This window comes from Balaenoptera physalus (assembly GCF_965194825.1).
Source record: "Balaenoptera physalus genome assembly, chromosome: X".
Taxonomy (NCBI): domain Eukaryota; kingdom Metazoa; phylum Chordata; class Mammalia; order Artiodactyla; family Balaenopteridae; genus Balaenoptera; species Balaenoptera physalus.
In genome coordinates, this window is record NC_138903.1 from 116,057,992 (window position 1) to 116,080,730 (window position 22,739).

The 22,739-nt window shown below is 41.8% G+C and overlaps 1 protein-coding gene and 2 long non-coding RNA genes across 7 annotated transcripts in view; 1 reads left to right on the top strand and 2 right to left on the bottom strand.

The window, feature by feature from the left end:
* The window catches only part of LOC309652046, a 138,270-nt gene extending 122,837 nt beyond the window's left edge, over positions 1 to 15,433 (bottom strand). Inside the window, exon 1 of the long non-coding RNA XR_014258539.1 lies at positions 14,612 to 15,433. This is a non-coding gene — a long non-coding RNA (uncharacterized lncRNA). The remainder of the gene's footprint in view (positions 1 to 14,611) is intronic.
* HS6ST2 (heparan sulfate 6-O-sulfotransferase 2) overlaps positions 1 to 22,739 on the bottom strand; it is a 283,140-nt gene that overhangs the window by 252,724 nt on the left and 7,677 nt on the right. The gene's annotated exons all lie outside the window — the stretch shown is intronic.
* Positions 1 to 22,739, top strand: part of LOC309652042 — a 496,156-nt gene that overhangs the window by 179,109 nt on the left and 294,308 nt on the right. The gene's annotated exons all lie outside the window — the stretch shown is intronic.

Genomic DNA, 22,739 nt, shown 5'->3' on the forward strand with positions numbered 1-22,739 from the left:
AATCCAAGGTTTAAATGAGCAAAGATTCTGAATAGACATTTATCCAAGGAAAATATACAAATGGCCAATAAGCAGATGAAAAGGTGATCAACAGAATTAGTCATTAGGAAATGCAAGTCAAAATTACTACAAGGGACTTCCCTGGTGGCACAGTGATTAAGAATCCGCCTGCCAATGCAGGGGACACAGGTTCGAGCCCTGGTCCGGGAAGATCCCACATGCCGCGGAGCAACTAAGCCCGTGTACCACAACTACTGAGCCTGCACTCTAGAGCCCACGAACCACAACTGCTGAGCCCATGTGCCACAACTACTGAAGCCCACACGCCTAGAGCCCATGCTCTGCAATAAGAGAAGCCACTGCAATGAGAAGCCTGTGCACCAAAAGGAAGAGTAGCCCCTGCTCTCCACAACTAGAGAAAGCCCACAGGCAGCAACGAAGACCCAACACAGCCAAAAATAAATAAATAAATAAATATCCTTCTTAAAACAAAATTAGAAAACAAACTTGCTATGAAATACCACTTCACGCCCACTAGAATGGTTATGAAAAAGATCAACAGTAACAAGTGTTGGCGAGAATGTTGAGAAATTGGAGCCCTCATACATTGCTGGTGGGTGCAGCCACTTTGAAAAACATCTTAGCAGTTCTGCAAAGGATTAAACATGGAGTTATCATATGACCCAACAATTCCACTCCAAGGTATATACCCAAGAGAAATGATGGCATAGGCCCACAGAAATAGTTGCACAGGTAATTCCCTGGCAGTCCAGTGGTTAGGACTCTGTGCTTTCACTGCCGAGGGTCCGGGGTTCGATCCCTGGTCAGGGAACTAAGATCCCACAAGCCACGAAGCACGGCCAAAAAAAAAGAAATAAAAGAAAAACAAATAGTTGCACACAAATGTTCATGGCAGCATTATTCACAATAGTCACAAAGTGGAAACAATCCAAATGTCCATCAACTGATGAATGGGTAGATAATACGTGGTACATCCATTCAATGGAATATTATTCAGCAATAAAATGAAAGGAAGTACTGATTGATGTTACAACATAGATGAACCAAGAAACCAGTCACAAAGAACCACATATTTCATTTTTGCATTTATATTAAAACTATAGAGACAGAAAGTAGATTGATTAGTGGTTGTCAGGGCTGTGAGAAAAGGGAAGACTGGGAGTGAAGGCTAAGGAGTATGGGGTTTCTTTTGGGGGTAATAAAAATATTCTAAAATCGATTGTGGTTTTGGATGCACAATTTGGTGAATACACTTAAAACCATTGAATTGTACCCTTTAAATGGGTTAATTGTACGGTATGTGAATTATGCATCCCAAAAAGTTAAAAAAAAAAAAAAAGGAAAAAAAAACTAGGAGAGGGCTTGAGAGTCCCATCAAAGCAGCTGAGTTATACAGGGTTTGTTTGCGCCACTGCTTTCCTAAATTAGAAAGAATGGAAACGTTTCAAAGCCAGACCCATAGAATAACTCCACTGGAATCCCCAGTTTGGAATTAGGTACTTCCAAAGCCTGCAGTGTGCTGGTCCCCAACCAGTATGAAGCCAATCACCAGGCTGTCTTTTCTGATTAGAGACAATGGGTAGCTATGAGGTGTTAAAGCCAGGTTAACATATAAATATGATTTTCTGCCTGAGCAAACCTGCTCTAAGTAAAATACTTTTAAACAATTATCAGAACAGGGCTACTACTCAGTGGTCTCAAAATATGAAAATGCCAGCATTTCCAAAGTGAGCTGAACAGGCTTTTGTTTCCTGAATCCAGGCAGAGAGATTTTTCAACTGTCAACTCGGCATTGATTTGATTTCTCTCATGGCCCAGTGGCTACACACTGGTGTATTTCCCACGGCTAAGATGGAATTAGCAATGCAAGACCATACAGTAAGGCTAAATGTAAAGGGGTAATTAAACACAGGGTCTTTACTAAAAACTATTTATTTGAACTTTAAAAAAAAAAACACAACTGAAGTTAAGGCAAAATTTCTGCTAACTACATTTATGAAAATAAAACCCTTTCCTGAGACTGAGGAAGGGGAAGGGGCGCACGCTGTGAAGTCATTCCTCAAACCATAACAAGTTGAGAGCTGTGGTTTAATATGTAACCCAGATGGTCAGTTTTGTCATCATTTTACGTTTACAGTATCTTCTCTGTTTTTTCTGTGGCATTATATTTCACTTGGCAATATTCATATCCTGGTTTCCCTCCAACCACTTTTCAAAGGCAAAAATGTACATGACTTCATTTTGTGGTTTAGTCTTCGTATAATGGAGCATTACAGCAGCAGCAATGATTTCTTGTGATCATCTCTGGCCCGTAGTGAGATCCTTCGGGTGGTAGGATTGCACACAGCATAATTTCACGACCAGTGAGAATGGTCATCACTTAAATAGCTACAGAGGTGTTAGTAAATGAGGACCTGAGAAACATCCACCCATCCCACCTAAACTCCACTCTTAAGTGGCCAGAAGATGATGATGTGAACAGGAGTTCCTAATATATTCACGTTCACTCCACCATTTGCCATCCCAAGATCCAGAAAGCCTTCAAATTTGGACCTAAGCCTTATAATATGAGAACTGTATTCTTTTCTTTCTAACTCTTGTGAAAACAGGTTGCTATGAATCTTGACTGTCACCAACAGTTCTTGGAATTTCTGTTAGGAATGAACAGCACATCCAAACAAATCTAAGGATCTTATTTTAGTAAAATACTTTCTGCTTTGGAACTGGGGCAAATAATCTTAGAACTAATTCTCCTTCACCAGTTGTGTGTGGCCAACATTGAATATCAAAGAATGTAACCTAGAAAAGTATTATCACAATGCGGGGAGAAAGAAAGGAGCGGGGGAAATAAGGAGGCTAGGTTTGGGTTCCATTATCTTTTCTCTGTAGGCAATGTACAAGGCAACTTATACACACTCTTTCAAAGAACACACTTTTCTTTATATCACAACCAAAGAACACCCTGAAGATCCCTACTATGGAGAGTTTGGATTTTATTAATGCTTTCATTGATCCCATCGATGAAATTACAATTGTGTTAAAAAGGAAAAGAGTAGACATTTTATGCATATCACACAGAAAGCAGAAAATTAAAACGTGCAGGGTCAAAGGCAAGTCAGTTCCAGAGCCGGAAGTAACATCCTGGCCTTGTACTGCTTCATTCCAGGGCCCAGCCCACACAGGGATGGTTTCATGTTTCTAGCAGCTAGGAGTCCCTTGCCTTTGATCCATTTGCCTCTGTAAATATGAGCCTCTGACAGACAGCGGAAAAAATATTTCTAGGAATCCTGCAGCATGACGTATACTAAAAGTCTTAGAGGTGAAATATTTGTCAGTATTTTACCAGTAACCTGGTCCTACAGACTTTTTTTTAACATCTTTATTGGAGTATAATTGCTTTACAATGGTGTGTTAGTTTCTGCTTTATAACAAAGTGAATCAGCTATACATATACATATATCCCCATATCTCCTCCCTCTTGCGTCTCCCTCCCACCCTCCCTATCCCACCTCTCTAGGTGGTCACAAAGCATGGAGCTGATCTCCCTGTCCTATGTGGCTGCTTCCCACTAGCTATCTATTTTACATTTGGTAGTGTATATATGTCCATGCCACTCTCTCACTTCGTCCCAGCTTACCCTTCCCCCTCCCCGTGTCCTCAAGTCCATTCTCTACGTCTGCGTCTTTATTCCTGTCCTGCTCCTAGGTTCTTCAGAACCATTTTTTTTTAGATTCCATATATATGTGATTGCATACGGTATTTGTTTTTCTCTTTCTGACTTACTTCACTCTGTATGACAGACTCTAGGTCCATCCACCTCACTACAAATAACTCAATTTCGTTTCTTTTTATGGCTGAGTAATATTCCATTGTATCTATGTGCCACATCTTCTTTATGCATTCATCTGTTGACGGACACTTAGGTTGCTTCCATGTCCTGGCTACTGTAAATAGAGCTGCAATGAACACTGTGGTACATGACTCTTTTTGAATTATGGTTTTCTCAGGGTATATGCCCAGCAGTGGGATTGCTGGGTCGTATGGTAGCTCTATTTTTAGTTTTTTAAGGAACCTCCATACTGTTCTCCATACTAGCTGTATCAATTTACATTCCCACCAACAGTGCAAGAGGGTTCCCTTTTCTCCACACCCTCTCCAGCATTTATTGTTTGTAGATTTTTTGATGATGGTCATTCTGCTGGTCCTACAGACTCTTAATAGGCCATTCCTAACTAATTTCCTTCCCACTGTTCCTGGTCCCCATTATACTCCATTGATCCATCCTGCTCTTACCAAAAACTCAGCAGGTAACAGACAAGTTTTAAGGGACATTTTGCGACATGAGCTTCTGAGACCAACTCTTGAGTTATATACACCAGCAAAGTAACACTTGACCAGTGGGTCTGTCAAAGAATAACCTCCACAAAGGTCTCAAGCCAAGATCTCATCAACGGTTCTTAGAGCGAATCAACCACAGGGTCTTTGCAACTGCTATTCCCTCAGCCTGGACTTCCTCCAGCTTTCCCATGGCTAGTTCCTCCCTATATTCTCTATGCTTTCAGCTCACAGGTAACCTCCTCAGAGTAGCCCTTCCTGAGAATCCCTCTTAAGGAGTTCTAACCTCCTCCCACCACAAAACCGTCTATCGTGACCTATTCCTGTCATGACATCCATAGACTCTACAATCAGACAGTCACTAGTGTCACCATGGGCAAGTCACTTAATTCTCTGAGTCTCCTGACCCTCATCTGGGCGATCTCCATTGCAAAGTCGTGATGAAGTGTAAAGAGGAACAAGTTCTAGATGGAGAATTAGAGGGCCTCCATTTTAGTGTTGACTGTGTAACTAACATGGTGGGTGACCTGGGTCAGTCATTTCCCCTCGTGGGCCCTCAGTTTCCTCATCTGTTCCTTGGAGGGATTGGTCTCAATGAAATCTACAGGTCCTCCCTGCTCTGGGAGTCGCCTGTTCTACATCTAGACAGCCTCCATGTTCACACGCCTATCCCAGATTCCCAGCTGCCCGGGTGTCAGGCCCAGGTTAGGATTTCTAGAGGCACTTGAGCTATCCCCTCCCTCTCCCAGACAGCACTCAATTCAACTCAATATAATACATAGTTTAATCAATGTAGGCTGTGGCACCCCACTGTGTATGGGGCTGGAAAGGTGTTTACAACCAACAAAGACGTCAGGGTCATCCGTGGTTTGTGGCTCAGAATTTAACTCCCTAAAATTGCACTATTATTTCTCTTGGAACCTTCTTGTCAAACCCAAATGTTCATCTTTGTGCTCTTCCAGTTGGTAGACTTTGTCCCTTCCATTGACCCATCATGGAAACTCCCAGCCCATGGCTTCTCTTCTTGCCTCTGTGTCCTGCTCACCTTTGTGAATCACTAGACCCCATGACCCTTAGGTGGCATCATCCAAAACTCAGTCCTCCACACTTAGTCAACTTATGAGCCCTAACCCGATGCCAGGCCCTGTATGAGGGTATAGCAATTGAAATGACCTAGCATTCCCTGATTTGGGATTGAGAAATATATTAACCATAAAAAGTCTGTTCCACCAAGTCAAATACTGTATTGTATTGATTGTATACTGTCCTGGCAAATGGTGGCTGATTCACCACCCCCTTTCTGCCTCTCCCCCTCTCTCAGGCTTTACATTGCCTGCTCTGAAATGCTATTCTTTTACCCACCCTTTTAGACTTTGGCTTATTAAGTCATCATGGAATTATTTCAATTGACTTAAATAAAACTCATTGACTAAACATCTTATCTTAGACAGAATGTGAAATTTTTGCTTCAATAATAATAATAAAAAAAGACCCTTGTGCTTACCCCATTCTGCTCTTGCAAAGGGAGGAAAAGATTATTAAGGTGCCATCATGTTGCTAACGTTTATACCCCTGACAGTGTGTTTTCCGTGTGATATCATCGCTTTAACAACCCACAAACAGATGCTTAAACTGACCGGGGAGTTACGGAATCCACTGACAGTTACTACCCTGATAATCCACCCAAGCAAGGCGAAAAGGGGCCCTCGTCTGACAAGTACCAAGTCAACGTAACTCACTTCTGGCTCTGAAGCCTGTCCGTGTTCAGAACTGAGGAAAACCACAGACTGCAAAATTTCAGCCTAACCGCCAAATGTTACTTAGGGTGGTTAATGTTTGCAGCGTGGTTTACTTATAATTGCCTGTTTGGCTTTTTTTCCCCTTGAATTAAGTGAAATTAACCTCATAAAGCTTTGTAGATGGAAACTTTCTATTCATTCACAAAAGGGAAACTCAAAGGAATGGCAGGACCATTTTCCAAGCAGCCAACTCACCAACACTGGCCCTGACCTGAAGGGCCCAGGGCCAGCGCCAAGAAGATTCAATTTCTTGGTGTGACCAAATCTTTGTCCTCTGAACCTCAGTGGATATCCAATGGGCCTGCTGAGTTGGGCTTGCACCCCTCAACGCAGAACTGGTATCGACTCTACTCTCAAAAGGGACCAAACAAGTGGGCGGGGCTTTTCTTCTTTTCCATTACAATTTTTTTAAGTATTAACATTTAGAAACAATTCTATGCCAGCTTAAAAATGATCAACTTTCCAAAAATGCCAATGTCTCATTGAATTTTTAAAGGGAAAGACGTGCAGAAAAGGGGGAAATTGCAGCAGACCAAGAAGGAGCCAAGTGAAATAAGTCTTTGAGGTTCCCCTGTAGCCAGCGTGAACTGGACACAGATTATCCAGAGCAACAGCTAATCCCCACATTAGCCACTGGACCGTTGGCAGACTTGTCCTTTGGGACCAGTATCAGCTCCTCCTTGGCTAGGCCCTCTCACTGGTGGTGTAAGAAGCACTGCCATTGGCCATAAGCCCACTGTTGAACCTTAGTTACCTCTGTTACTATAAACACCGAGGTTCAGTATAACACAGTCCTTGGGGCTCAGGCTATGGCAACGACTTGTAGGTAAAATCACCCAGTGACTTGGGGTTTCTGGGATACTGGTGACTCAATCTCCCTCATGTAGAGGAGTGGCATTCAGCAGTGAAATGATGTTCCTGCAAGCATCTAGTCAATATCGCTTTTCTCAAGATCTACCTTTAGATTTACATTTTGCTTTGCCGTGTAACAACAGGGCATCGAGGAAGTCAGAACCCAGGCACAGTCATCTCAGTTCTGTCACTGTCTGCATGACCTTGAACCATTGGCTTATCCTCCCTGAGCCCCGGTTTCCTCATCCATGGAATGAAGATGACGGTATTAATAATAATAATAACGATAATGATAATGAACGATATCCCTCCTTGCCCCCATCTCACAAGCTTTGGTAAAGATAGAAGCACAGGGTTTATATAAAACAGCTCAGTAAAACGCAAAGGGCTATAGTAACATAAAATGTCGTGACTATTGCTAACTTCTAATAAGAGGAGTTTACAACACCTGTGTGCAAAGGAAATTTCGCTGGAGATGCAATACAACCATAGAGGAGAGGCATTAGAACATGGTGAAGAGCATCTGACGGCAGTCAAGAGGCCCCAGTTCTACTCCCAGCCCGCCCAGTAACTAACTGCATGACCTTCTCTCTGAACCCCGGCAGAAGAAACAGGCTGCATTAGGTCAATTTTCAAACACTGTAGGAGCAGAACCCTTCTGCCCCATGAAACTGTAGGTGTGAGCCCGACATATAAAACACATGGACAGCCATCATTTTCAAGATAGGAGGCATTTCTCCCACCCCTTCCCGTCAAGAAAGCCTTCAGAAGTGGATTTCCACTGAAGCCCATTTGCTTCCCCCTTGGAATGTGGTCAGGTACGGCACGGTCTCTCTTACTGGGTGGTCTTCGGGGAAGCCCTGCTCCCTGCTCTGTTTACTCTGAAAAAAGCCCCACGTCCTGCTGGCAGCCAGCCGGTCACCCTCAGCTTAACCGTCCCAGTTCTGGAAGCAGATGACGGCCATACCTCAGAACAAATGACCTGCAGAAGGCAAGAAAGCCTTGTTAACTCTTCCGATCACACCTTCAGGCTGACCCTAAGCCCGTGCTGCTTCTTTAGGGAAGTCAGTCCTGAATTTTCCTGCTAACAGAGGGGAACAGGGCCTGTCTAGAAAAGCATGTAATGAAGGAATAATTCATACTGGATGGTGGGCTATGTTGGGTGATGTTTGACAAAATCACCTGCCTAATTATGTTTCCTGTAAGGGCTCATGGGAATAACTTGCTTTTCCTGGTGTGGCAGTGGCAGGGACTCGTTAAGATGTGTGTAATAGGCGGAGGGGATCCTCCGATCAAGCCCCCATAGCTAACAGCTAGCAGACTAGACCCCTGCAAGGACATGTCACCAAAGGTCACTATGTAAAGATAGGCTAATCTCTTAAGGCAAGTGGCTACAATATTCATTTCATCCTGTAGGCACAACCAGACTTTAATGTAGCAACAGAGGATAAAAGATGAGACGTGGTTTTCAAATTTTCTACAAGGTGGTCACAAACTTTCTGCTCGGAATCAGGCAACTTCAATGATAAAAATTTTCATTTGGGATACCTATGAACACACAAGACTGCAGCACTGAGTTCTAAAGCCTAAACAACAAGTTCTGCATTTTTTTCCTGAAATACAATGTTCATTTCAAATGAGGTATTTCTTGAGTCTTCTTAAGCAACGAAAGAAAACGTGAAATGATTGAAAAAAGGTATTCTGTGCAGCTTCCTTTTCCCACCCTCCCCTCACAACCCTCCAATAACGCATGTGAAGGTACACTTTTTACAACTTTGATCTTCCATTAGCAAATTCCTTCATGTCAAATGCACTTCATTTTCCCCCTCACGCTCGAGTTTGAAATGGTCATTTGAAATCTAAGCAGAGCCTGACGCTCAGGCTGCAAAACAGCCATCCGAGGCATGATTGCTGAATTTGGGAGGCATTTCGCTGGGCAAATTTCTGTCCTTGGAAGCACTTCTTCTCAATGAAGTGAACAGAAGCTGCCTGAACACATTTGAAAACCTGATTTACCCTTTAAGATCTCATTTGATTGATCTTCCCAGCACTTCTCTCTCGAGAAAGCCAGCTGTAAGCATTAGTCAGTGTACAAAAAACCCAGGAAAGATGAACAAAGAACAACCCCTGTGATGAGTTTTTAAATTAAAGGGGGAAGAAAACAAACGCTACCAAATGTCAACAGAGCTCAGCATTCTCCCTTAAATGCAACCACACTCCAGAGGTGGGAGCCAGGGTGGGGACAGAGGGGGTGCTGGCTAAAGACTGGAAAGCAGGGAGCTAAGAATTCCTGAGATAGATTCCTCCCACCCATCCGCCCACCAAAAAAATAGCATTCCTTCCTCTTCTCCCCATCCCCTAAAATCTGGTCACCCCAGGTAGAGTAGGTCTCAGCAAACACAGGTGGGCTCCTTTGCCAAAGCCAAAACAACAACAAAAAAAGGTGATCGTGGAAATGTGACATTCTACTGTAGCTGCAGCCACCGTCGGCACTGTGGCGGGACGAGCTACATCCCATGCCCTGGATGGGTTCAGTATCAGCAAAGCTCACACCTCACTCAGAATCTGCACACACTCACCATCTACCAAACCCTGGATAAAAGCACAACAAGAGAAATCTGAAAGAAAAAGGAAATGGCAAATAATCTTTTTGGTATGGGATTTGTAACAAATTGTTACTCAGTGTACACTAAAATTCTCAGTAATTCAAATGAAGAAAAGAATGTGAGCAAGTGATTTTGGATTGACTGGGCCCAGAACAGCAAATATTTTGACTAGAAAACTTTGAGATATCTCATCTGTCAGAGAATCTGAAACAATGGATATCAAGTTATTGTGGTTTTATCATAAATGACATGAAAAGGCTTTTCTGACTGTCTGGTCCAAGAGCCAACAGTCCTCGCATGTTGGGTTCCTGGCCAGCTGGCTAACTGACTGAATGGACAAATGGATGGATAGATAGGTGGATGGGTGGATGGATGGATGGATGGATGGATGGATGGATGGATGGATGGTCAGTCAATTGGGTGGCTGGATAACTGGCTTGCTGGATAAATGGATAAATGGATAAATGGATGGCTAAAGGGATGGATGGATGGATGGTCCACTGGGTGGATGGATAACTGGCTGGCTGGCTATATGGGTAAGTGGATGGCTAAAGGGATGGATGGATGGATAAATAGATGATGGCTGGAAGGATGGACGGATGAACAGACAGATGGATGGAACAGCATGTGTAGGCAGCCCTGTATACATGAATTGGCCCCTAATTGGTCCACCACCACCCTAAGCCCTTGGTTCCTCAAGTCTCACATTGTTTTGCCCCTGCCCCTGCTCCCACCTAATATAAAGGCAATGTAGCAACAGGGGAGTTGCTATTTTACCCTGCATAGAAGGCTACAAAGGTAAGCATGATCAGAAATGTATTTGAGAAATAACGCTTTGGTTGCAGTGTAGAGAATGGTGTGGAGGGGAAAGAGCCAGGAAGATTAGATGAAAGCTGTTACACTAATCCCTGCAAAATAATATGAAGGCTTCAGATAAAGTTGTGGCAACAGAAGCAGAGACGCATGGTCAGAATTGGGACAGAAGCGATAGCATGAACAAGACTTGATGATGGATTAAGTTTTGGAGATGAGGCAGAGAACCCAGGTCTAGACACTTGATACTCAAAGTGTAGTATACAGACCAACAGCATCTGCATCACCTGGGAGCTTGTTAAAAATGAAGAATCTTAGGCTCCATCCCAGACCTACCAATTCAGAATCTGCATTTTAACAAGATCCCCAGGTGATTCGTGTGCACAGAATAAAGTTGAGAAGTGCTGGTTCAGAGAGCACTCTGGTTCCTTTGAAAGCTGGCCATCCACCAAAAGACAAAACTGGGTTTGGCTTCTAACAGGTTGGAGTTATGGTGCTTGAAAGTTATTCTGCTTATTCAACAAACATTAATTGACTGCTATGGACAAAGGCTCTAGAAGACAGACAAGAAAGACAGTCCCTGGCCTTAGAGAGCTCACGTCTGGTAATACAAAATTTTTTAAAAAGGCAATAGCGTGGTGAATGCCATGTCTGAGGTATTCACAGGCTACAAGTTCACCTTCCTACTTTCGTACTGGGGTCAAGAGCCAGCCAGGACCCTGCTTGGGCAGACTCAGGCTGAACGCAGAAGACCTCTCTTCAAGCTGCTCAGCCAGTGAGATGCCCACGTCATCCTTCAACTAGACACGCCGATGACTTAGTCAGGACCCCGGGACTTCTTTCTTTCAAATTGTGTGGTTGGATGGAAGAGGTAGGAGAATATTTGACAGGGTAAATCATTGGCTCATTAGATGCTGATGAGCTATCATTTCTATCTGCTGCCTTACAGGTCACATCCTTGAAAGGAGTAAAGTCAAAAAGCTATAGACATTAAAGCAGCAGTAGCATTTGAACAATTAAACACTCTTTCAAAAACTTACTAGGTGAAGGGGGAGGGATAAACAGGGAGATTGGGATTGCCATATACACACTACTATATATAAAACAGATAACTAATAAGGACCTACGGTATAGCACAGGGAACTCTACTCAATACTGTGTAATGGCCTATATGGGAAAAGAATCTAAAAAAGAGTGGGTACATGTGTATGTATAACTGACTCACTTTGCTGTACACCGGAAACTAACACAATATTGTAAATCAAGTATACTCCAATAAAAATTAAAAAAAAAAACTTACTAGGCGGATACGGAGAGTATCACCTCGGCTCAACCACTGGTTGCCTCCATTTACCTCACCCCTTCAAATTCAGTTCATTACCAACAAGAGAGCAAAAGCCATTCAAGCCACCAGGCCATGGTCCTTATCTAAATCTGACCAGCATTTCAGTGGTTCCCTCCTGCTTGGAGAGTAACACTTTCCTCTTTGCTTTCTTCAATGCCATCCTTTCCATCTCCGTTTACTGATGTCACTAACCCCTGTTATTTGGTCTATGTGTTTTGCTCCCGCAGTGATTCATTTCTTGACAATATATTTATACTTACAAAACCACAGACTCAACTTAATTTGAGAATAACGTATTTCTCAGTAGAACTCAAAGTGGTTTTAAGGCATAATCTGATTATCAATCTAGCATCTTCATGAGTTCAGTGATAGCAAGTATTAATTTCCACTTTGCCATTAAAGAGACAGAAGCAGAGAAAACTAGGGGCTTTGTCCAGAGTTACTGTGCGGAGCTGGGAATGGAACCCAGGAACCCATGCCCCAAGGGACAGTACCATCTACCACAGTCCTTCGCCATATGTAACAGCATTTGTAAATACATCACTCAGATGTACAATTAGAAGAACAAACCTCTAGGCATCAGGAAATGTCCACAGAGGAAGTAGGGTAGTCTTAAGAATGATGAGAGCAGGACTTCCCTGGTGGCACAGTGGTTGAGAGTCCGCCTGCCAATGCAGGGGACACGGGTTCGAGCCCTGGTCTGGGAAGATCCCACGTGCCGCGGAGCAGCTGGGCCCGTGAGCCACAACTACTGAGCCTGCGCGTCTGGAGCCTGTGCTCCGCAACAAGAGAGGCCGCGATAGTGAGAGGCCCGCACACCGCGATGAAGAGTGGCCCCTGCTCGCCGCAACTAGAGAAAGCCCTCACAGAAACGAAGACCCAACACAGCCGTAGATAAATAAATAAATAAATAAAATTTAAAAGAAAAATAAATAAATAAAAACGATGAGCCACTTTCCTACAACAGGGTTAGGCAAGGTGCCTGCAACACAGGACTCCCTCGTTGAGGGATGAGCTGAGCTAATTTGGCTGCATTCAACAGTCTAGCCAAGCCACAGACCTTCAGCTCCCCCCAAGTCAAAAGTATACCCGCTCCTGAACAGGAGAAACTGTTGGAAACGAAAAAGTGTGATTTTAGTCTCATCCTAATGGATCTTGTGACACCCAGGTCTCTAAGCTCCTCAATAATAATTTTTCAGGGCCATCTGGAATAAACAGAAGTCCCACTCCAAGCTGCATGTATGCAAATTGCGGCACTTTAAATGGATTTTGTCCTTAAATGCATAAACCAAAAAGCATGCAAACAACTGGATTAGAAAAGCAAGGTTTTTTTTTTAAACCTCTCTAATTGGCATTAAGTCACCAAACATTGTCAAACACATATCACTTGCTTAATTATTTTGTGTGCACATGTGTATATCTTTATAACTTCATAAACATATAAATGAGAGGGAGATGCAGATTTAATGTACACCCATATGGCGATAAATACAAAAGCTGCCAGAAGATTGTAAAATGCTATACTAATGCTAAAATGATACCTTTTTTTTCTTTTGCTTTGCTTCCAAGTCACAAAGAACAAATTGAGAGTAGAGACACTAAGCCTGGATCCTTATGTAAAAGGAGACATACACACAGACCTTTTTGTCCTGCAATGCAAAATGTTTTTTAAATACCTTTCTTCGGCTCCATATTGTCCTATTAGTCTAATTATCTTTCATTAATCTCATAGTGTGTTTATGCATAAAATCATTTCTGCATGTCCATTAAAATTTTTATTGAAGTAATTTTTCATAAATAACCTACTACGCATCATTCACACCTATATGCTTCATTTCAACACTGCTTTAGGGCTTCCCTGGTGGTGCACTGGTTAAGAATCTGCCTGCCAATGCAGGGCGCACGGATTCAAGCCCTGGCCCGGGAAGATCCCACATGCCACGGAGCAGCTAAGCCCGTGCACCACAACTACCGAGCTTGCGCTCTAGAGCCCGTGAGCCACAAATACTGAAGCCCACATGCCTAGAGCCCGTGCTCCGCAACAAGAGAAGCCACCACAATGAGAAGCCCGCGCATCGCAACAAAGAGTAGCCCCCTCTTGCCGCAACTAGAGAAAGCCCGCACGCAGCAACGAAGACCCAACACAGCCAAAAATAAATAAATTTATTTTTTAAAAAAACCACTGCTTTAATGAGTTTTAGTTGGCCTATTACAGTCATAGAACATACTGAACCACTTTCAGCAAAACCAATCACAAAAATAATAAATATGTTTGCCTCTAGTGTATATGGCAAATAGGCTCAAACAGTTTTTCAACCTTCAAGGTGTTGTGGGAGTTAATCTTCTACGTAGCAAAATCTCAGCCATGAGGCATCTGCTGAGGTGGCCATCATCCCAAGGTCAAACTCCTCTGGTTGTATTGGGCATCTTTTTACCATCCTTCCAAGCCTTCAACCTAATTTCTTTGCCCTCCGCACTATGTCTGCCAGCCTGGTAGGCCCATGCTAATTTGCACATTCTCTCAAATGGCTCTTTTGTTTTTTTTAATTTTTATTTTGTAATTTTAAAAAATTTTTCATTGGAGTATAGTTGATTTACAATGTTGTGTTAATTTCTGCTGTACAGCAAATTGAATCAGTTATACATATACATATATCCATATATGTATATACATGTATCTTTTTTAGATTTGAATGGCTCTTTTCTTTTTTTTTTAATTTTTTTTTATTGGAGTATAATTGCTTTACAATGGTGTGTTAGTTTCTGCTTTACAACAAAGTGAATCAGCTATACATATACATATATCCCCATATCCCCTCCCTCTTGCGTCTCCCTCCCACCCTCCCTATCCCACCCCTCTAGGTGGTCACAAAGCACCGAGCTGATCTCCCTGTGCTATGCGGCTGCTTCCCACTAGCTATCTATTTTACATTTGGTAGTGTATATATGTCCACGACACTCTCTCACCCTGTCACATCTCACCCCTCCCCCTCCCCATATCCTCAAGTCCTGAATGGCTCTTTTCTAAAGCTGCCTCTTCCAAAGGAGAGAGAATGGTCACTCCTATGGGAATTTGCTACTCTCACTTGGTTATTTCAGTAATAAGACACTTCTATTATCTTCATGATAAGCCCCTGGCATAAGAGCAGGCTTCAAGATTCATTTTCTCTGGGACCCCCTCACTTGAGTTTGAGAGAAAGCTTTATTTCACTGGCTCCTCATAACGCAAGATTATGTGAGCTGCCCTGGCTGAACTCATTCACAATGCCCTCCAAAGGCTGTGTCTACACAGACCAAACGGAGCAAAAAAAGCAATGGTCATTTATAGAAACAGGCCAGGTCAGAGCAGTGCAACTGACATTGCTAATGAGGCAACTGCCAACATTCCAGAAGGAGTAAGATGCTTCGGCCTCTTACAAATCTTGTGAAGTGGGTGCACCATATTTTAGGCCCACACGGGGCATAAATTAAAATACAGTTGAGGTCTTCATTTTGCTTATCTGGAAAAAAACCCCAAATCTTTCCTCTAACCTAACTCCTTTCTTTTCTTCCCCCTAAAACATAATTCTTCTGTGTAAATCATTGTTGAAAGCATTTACAATATCTTGGATATCTAAATCCTTGTTTAAGAGGGGAAAAGAAGAGCTGCAGAATTTACCTTTAGAGAGTGATTTTTTTTTTTAATTTTTTGGCCATGCCACACAGCATATGGGATCTTAGTTCCCTGACCAGGGATCGAACCCACGGTCCCTGCATTGGAAGCATGGAGTCTTAACCACTGGACCACCAGGGAAGTCCCTAGAGAGTAATTTTTATTAAACATTTTAAAAGGTGCTTTAAAAAATCAGTTAACATGTTGGATCCTGATATCTCCAGGTAGTCACTGCAGGTCTCCATTCCACTTAGTTTGTATAGACACATAGCCAAAAAAGAGGGTAAAGGCTTTTACTATGGAGAACAGTATGGAGGCTCTTTAAAAACCTAAAAATAGAGTTACCATATGATTCAGCAATCCCACTCCTGGGCATATATCCAGAGAAAAGTCTAATTTGAAAAGACACATGCAGGCTTCCCTGGTGGTGCAGTGGTTGGGAGTCTGCCTGCCAATGCAGAGGACACGGGTTCGAGCCCTGGTCCAGGAGGATCCCAGTTGCCGTAGAGCAACTGGGCCCCTGTGCCACAACTGCTGAGCCTGCGCTCTAGAGCCCGCAAGTCACAACTACTGAGCCCGTGTGCCACAACTACTGAAGCCCATGCGCCTGGAGCCCATGCTCTGCAACAAGAGAGGCCACCGCAACGAGAAGCCTGCGCGCCGCAGCGAAGAGTGGCCCCCGCTCGCCGCAACTAGAGAAAGCCCGTGAACAGCAAGGAAAGACCCAATGCAGCTAAAAATAAATAAATAAATTTATCTTAAAAATTTCTTTAAATTAAGAAAAGAAAAGACACATGCACTCCTATGTTCACAGCAGCACTGTTTACAATAGCCAAGACACTGAAGCAACCTAAATGTCCATCAACAAATGAATGGACAAAGATGTGGTACAATGGAATATTAGCCACAAAAAAATGAAGTAATGCTATTTGCAGCAACATGGATGGACCTAGAGATTACCATACTAAGTGAAGTAAGTCAGACAAAGACAAAAATCATATGATATCACTTATATATGGAACCTAAAAAAATGATACAAATGAGCTTATTTACGAAACAGAAACAGACTCACAGACACAGAAAACAAACTTATGGTTACCAACAGGGAAAGGGCTGGGGGGAAGGATAAATTAAGAGTTTAGGATTAGCAGATACACACTACTATATATAAAATAGATAAACAACAAGGACCTGCTGTATAGCACAGGGAACCAGATTCAATATCTTGTAATAAACTGTAATGGAAAAGAATCTGAAAAAGAATATTTATATGTGCATGTGTGTGTGTGTGTGTGTGTGTGTGTGTGTGTATGAAACTGAATCACTTTGCTACACACCAGAAACTAACACATTGTAAATCAACTATATGTCAATAAAAACAATAAATTAACAAAGGATGGATGGTAAGGGCTTTTGGAGATTTGTCTGAGAATTTAGTAGACATTAAAACATATCAGACACGCCATGTGGCCCAGTTGGTTTTAAATGCCAACTCCAATACTGACTGGCTGTGTATATTTGGGCAGGTTATATATCTCATCCAATTATCTGTTTTCTCCTCTTTAAATGGGTTTCTTACACATCTACCTCAAAGGGTTATTTCGAGGATTAAATGAGAAAAATATATGCTATGCCCTTGGCACAGCACCTGGCTCAGTAGGTATCCCAAAACACTAATACATCTTCATGGAAAGTCAGGCCAAGCTACATGGGTCAAACCATCACTTTACAGCACTTCTCTTTGCCTAAGTCTTGGAGTTCTTCACTTTTTCTTTGGTTGTGTTCCAATAAAACTTTATTTACAAAAATAGGTGGAGACAAGATTTGATTGGAAGTTTGCAAACCGCCGTACAGATAATATGTGTAGTGTAGATGTTACAAACACTGTGTATGTGTGTGCATATATATACCTTAGATATGATTTTTCTAAAGTTTGATTTGGTGTATTTTTATGAGTTTGCTGGATATCTGTATGTTTGTGTGAAAGAGCCCTGTGAATGTTCACCCAAACGAACCTTGGAGAAATGTCTGAGTATTTTATATGTGACAGAGATTTTCTTCACAAAGGACAAGTTCTTCCATTACTGCTACATAATTTGCCAAATGCAAATATTTTTATAGTCCTCTGAAGATGCAAAGGTTCCCCAAATGGGTAATGATAGCAAAATGTGAGTCATAATCATAGCTATAATTTTTTTAGCACATATTATATGCTAGGTGCTGAATCGTTGATGTACGTTATATAGATGCTAACATGGAGTTCTTCACTCTTGCGTGTGAATTAACAAGCTTGATGTGGTCGGTGAAGGATTCACAATACTTCCAAATATATCAGACTACTAACGATCCTTCTCGTACACTCAGATATGGCCTGATCCCTTGTTCTTTCTTAAGCACTGCATAGTCAGAATGGTCTATATTTACTCACTGAAGTTTTTCCAGACCAACTTTACAGCTTAGTATATGGTCTATTTTCAAAAATGTTCTGTACGTGCTTGAGAAGAATGTGTATTCTTCTAAATGGATGCTGGTCTTCTATATTGAGTTTGTTAACCATGTTGCTCAAATCCTCTGTACCCTTACTCATTTTTTGTTCATTTCCTCTATCAATTTCTGAAAGCGGTTGGTAGAGTTTACAATTTCTCCTTATAGCTCTGTCAATTTTTGCTTTATATATTTCAAAACTATGGTATTAAGTGCATACAGGCTTAGAATTGTTATCTGAAGAACTGAACATTTTATCATTATTCAGTGATCCTGTTTATCCCCAAAAAAGGCTTTGCCTTAGTTAATTTAGCTGCATCAGCTTTCTTCTGGTTAGTATTTGCATAGTATATCTATTCCAATCCTATCCGTGTCCTAATGTTTTAGCTTTGTCTCTCATACACAGCATATAGCTAGATTTTGTATTTTCATCGGTTGTGATAATCTATGTCTTTCAACTGGTGAGTTTAGTCAACTTCTATTTATTGTAATAACTGAGGAGCTGGTTGCCAAGATCAAAGGGCCTTTTAAAAGTACCTCCATGTTTCCTGGCTGTAACCTGGTCACTCTAGTCAATTTCAAAACACTCTTTGCTTGCATTCACTCTCTTGTAGGAAGTTAGCAAAAGTCCAATGATCTCCATGAATGAATTTGAGCTGATACTATACAGTTATGGGAAAAAGTCAATTAATGCAAGGAATAGCACACACAAGCCTAATCCATTTGATGTAAACCAATGCATTGCACACGGTTCAACTGCTCTGTATTCCTTCAGAAAAGTGCATGGAAGTGATTCATTAGAACTATACTCTTCACTGGGACTTCCCTAGTGGTGCAGTGGTTAAGAATCCACCTGCCGCTGCAGGGGACACAGGTTCAAGCCTTGGTCTGGGAAGATCCCACATGCCGCGGAGCAACTAAGCCCATGCGCCACAACTACTCAGCCTGCGCTCTAGAGCCCGCGAGCCGCAACTACTGAGCCCATGTGCCACAACTACTGAAGTCCACACACCTAGAGCCTGTGCTCCGCAGCAAGAGAAGCCACAGCAATGAGAAGCCCGCGCACTGCAATGCAGAGTAGCCCCCACTCGCTGCAACTAGAGAAAGCCCGTGCGCAGCAATGAAGACCCAACATAGCCAAAAATACATACATAAATAAATAAATTTATTTTAAAAAAAGAACTATACTCTTCACAAGAAAAAGACCAATTCTCTAAGGCTCACTAGGGCATCCCTGCTGGTAAAATTCAAAAAGCAAGCACAGTGAATAAGAAGTCCTTTTTGCAGACATTTACATCGGGAAAGAACATGATTCTTGACAATTCAGAGTAAATGAAGTGCAAATTATTCTCTTATAATATATCCCAGAATTGAAGCTTAAATTGTGACTAAAAAAGAACCCACAGTTTAATCAGAAAAATATATTTATTGGTAATTCCCATGAGCTCATATTTGATACATTTATATCATAAGATAACAAGTTCAAAACTATTGCTAAGTTATAAATATGGAATTTATGCCGAATTTGCATGTATTGAATTTTATTTTGAATTTGCATGTGTGACTGTATTTGAATATTTATAATATTCCAGAAAAAGCACAGTGGAATGTGCAAGACAGATTTATTTAGTGTAATGCTCTGAAATGTGTCAAAGTCTTCAACACTGTTCTTAGAGGCAAAATGGCAGAAATAACAAATGGGATGCAATAAGACCAACTGAATAACCTGCGAAGTCCAATACCTAGCAAAGCTAGGAAAGCTCTTCTGCCAATAAATGTTTTACTAAAGTTTAGACAAATATTTCTCTAAGCTTATAATGACTTTGTATTAGAAGACATATACCATTAATTAGATTCTTCATTACACTTTAATGGTAGAAGGAACATTCCCATCCATATCCTTTTTTTCTGTAAACTCAGTGACTAAATATCTCATCTTGGGACTTCTCCGGTGGTCCAGTGGCTAAGACTCTGCGCTCCCAATGCAGGGGGCTCGGGTTCGATCACTGACCAGGGAACTAGATCCCGCACGCATGCCGCAACTAAGACCTGGTGCAGTCAAATAAATAAATAAATAAATTTTTTAAATATATAGGGGGAAAAAATAAATAAATATCTCATCTTATCTGGCGCAGAACGTTGGTATTAGCTTTCCAAGTGTGAAGCACATTCTTTACGCCGTCAAAATAACTTGTACCTAGAATGTAGTCTCCATGGAGTCTCAACAATGAGATTCTGAACCTCACTGTATTTAGTGGCCCCTCAGATACCCAGAGCAGTTGAGGAATGAAGTGTTCTAGTCAATTTACAGTTAACCAGGGGCAATGCTATTATGAAGTGAAACTGCTCTGGGGGGAGGCTGCTCCGGCAGAATACACTCCCCTTCTCTCCTGGATGAGGGCAACACATGCACTAACTGATCTAAGCTCTCAGTTGTGGACGTTTAGAACTACAGCCCTTCTCCAACCCCAAGACTTTGCTCTTCCAGCCAGACCATTAGCTCTGGTGTCAGTTCATTTGAAAAGAGGCTCACGAAGATTCAAAATCCAGGCTATCTTGGGTGGCTCTGGCTGAGCAGAGTTAAGCCTTTTATTTCCAACTGTGTGCCATTATTAATTTCCAGTTTCATTTAATTTTTAAACAGAGCACAAGCAATAGCAATCCACTCGAATGCCTCTGTACTGTACTGGTGTAAGAGTTTCATGGATTCCTTGGAATATGATAAGAGCCAATCATCAGAAAAATCAACAGCTGATGCCTGACTTATCACCTCTGCCTTTCAATCTGTGAGTTTATTTAGCTGAGGCTGCTTTCCTCATTAAGGACGCCCAGAATACAAGAGGCTAATGAAATAACCAGCCATAGTTTTAGAAACCAAGAAGCAGACTGTGTAATTTATCACAGCCATTATAAAGCATCATTTTTGAAACTGTTAATGTTTACTTTTACTATGAAAGTAATGCATACTCATATAGGAAATTCAAATCCTTCAGAGAAACAGGAAAAGAAAATAAGTCACTAATTGATCTATGGCTATCTCGGTATTTTTCTTCCATTCTTTGCCTTTTATGCTTAGATTGAGAGGGGTGGAAAGATGATTTGCCTCTCTCCTTCCTCACCCCCTCTCTCACATAATTGTAGTCATACTGGGCCCATAACTGTCTATCTCTTTTTCCCTTAGCATTAAATCACTACCAATTTTCTATACTCTAAAAAGGACATTTAAATGGTTTTGAAATAATCCCTCAAGTGGATGTACTGAGATTTCTTGAACCATTCTCCTATATGTGGATGCAGATTTTTCCGATTTGTTGCACTTATGAATAACTCCAAATAACTTAACAAATAATGGTAGCCTCCTAAGATACCATTCTCATATCACCCTATGCTTTTCCCCCATGGTGCTTCTCACAATTTTAAGTAATGAATTATTTGTTTCATGTCTACCTTTCCCACTCTATGAAGCCAGGGACCACATCTACCTGGCTATTTTTGGACAGATGAACACTTCTCATTTTTATGTAATCATAACTGTCGATCTTTTCCTCTCTTCAAACAGCCTTTTACCTGGCTGAGAGTTCCACATGTGAATTGCAGCTATCACTTAAATAATAATGCCAATTGTGAATTCAGACTAACTGGATTCACAGACTCCTACATATACAACTAAGTCCTAACCTGTCCAGAGGCCCCATCCTCACTTCCTTACAAGCCTTGGCCACTAGAAGCCTAGGCAACTTAGTCCGGTCACAGTTCTCGGTATCCTCCCAGCCCCAAGCAGATCGCCTTCTCAACCTCTCCGTTTTGTCAATGGTACCACCTCAACTCCAGACTGGAAATCAGGGCGGTACCTTTAACTGGACTACAGCCTTCATTTACTTTTATGTTTTTTACATTCCTGCCATGCAAGAGCTTCTCATACTCACTGGGGTTCAACCTCCTTGTTGCCATTCCAGGATCTCTACAATGAGGTTCCCTAACCCTCCCCCAGGCATGAACCTCCTCAGGTCTGGCCAGCCCTGGCTAGGTGAGGTGACTTGACCTCACGATGCCATGAGGATGCCACGCCCACCCACAATGCCTCCTTTCTTCTAAATACAACCCACCTATTCCTAGAAGCCTTTCCAAACAGATCTCTCCTTTTTCTGGCCTGCTCCTCATACTTTAGAAAGGAAAGGGCCTTAGAAAGCATCTCCTTTAAATCTCCCATTTTACAGAGGGGGATGGACTTGCCCCAAGTCACATGTTCCTCCCCAGCCCCCCACCCCCCATCTATACACGACATAGTTCTGCACTTTACCATCTAATCTTAATGAACTTGAGGCTGAAGATGGTGACCTTGACTTTTTTGGATTTGTCTAGGCTCTAATCTCCCCCAACTGCTAGCACTGGGCAGAGGTCATAATACTTACTCCACAAAGTTTGCTGATTAGACCTAAACTGTTATATAAACAGATGGACTTTTCTCTATTTTTAAAACATATTCTGGTAAAGATATGACATTTTAAAGACATTATTGATATTCAAATCATTTTCAAACAAAATCCATCTTTATTAAATATCTAAAACACCAAATTATTCTGTTCTACTGTAAGCTCTGTGAGAGCAAAGATGACACGTCTTCCCTGGAATATAATGGGCAGTTTTGCAGAATTTTGTTTAACGAATGACAGAGGCAAGAGGTGACTATTCTTTAATGTCATTTCATGCTACTTACGTTGACGACAGATATCTAGAAAAGACGAGCTCTAACATTCTTATTGCCACGTAACAGCACTAATCTAAAATTGCTATTAAGAATATCAAATTCTGAATAGCTTTTTATACCACCT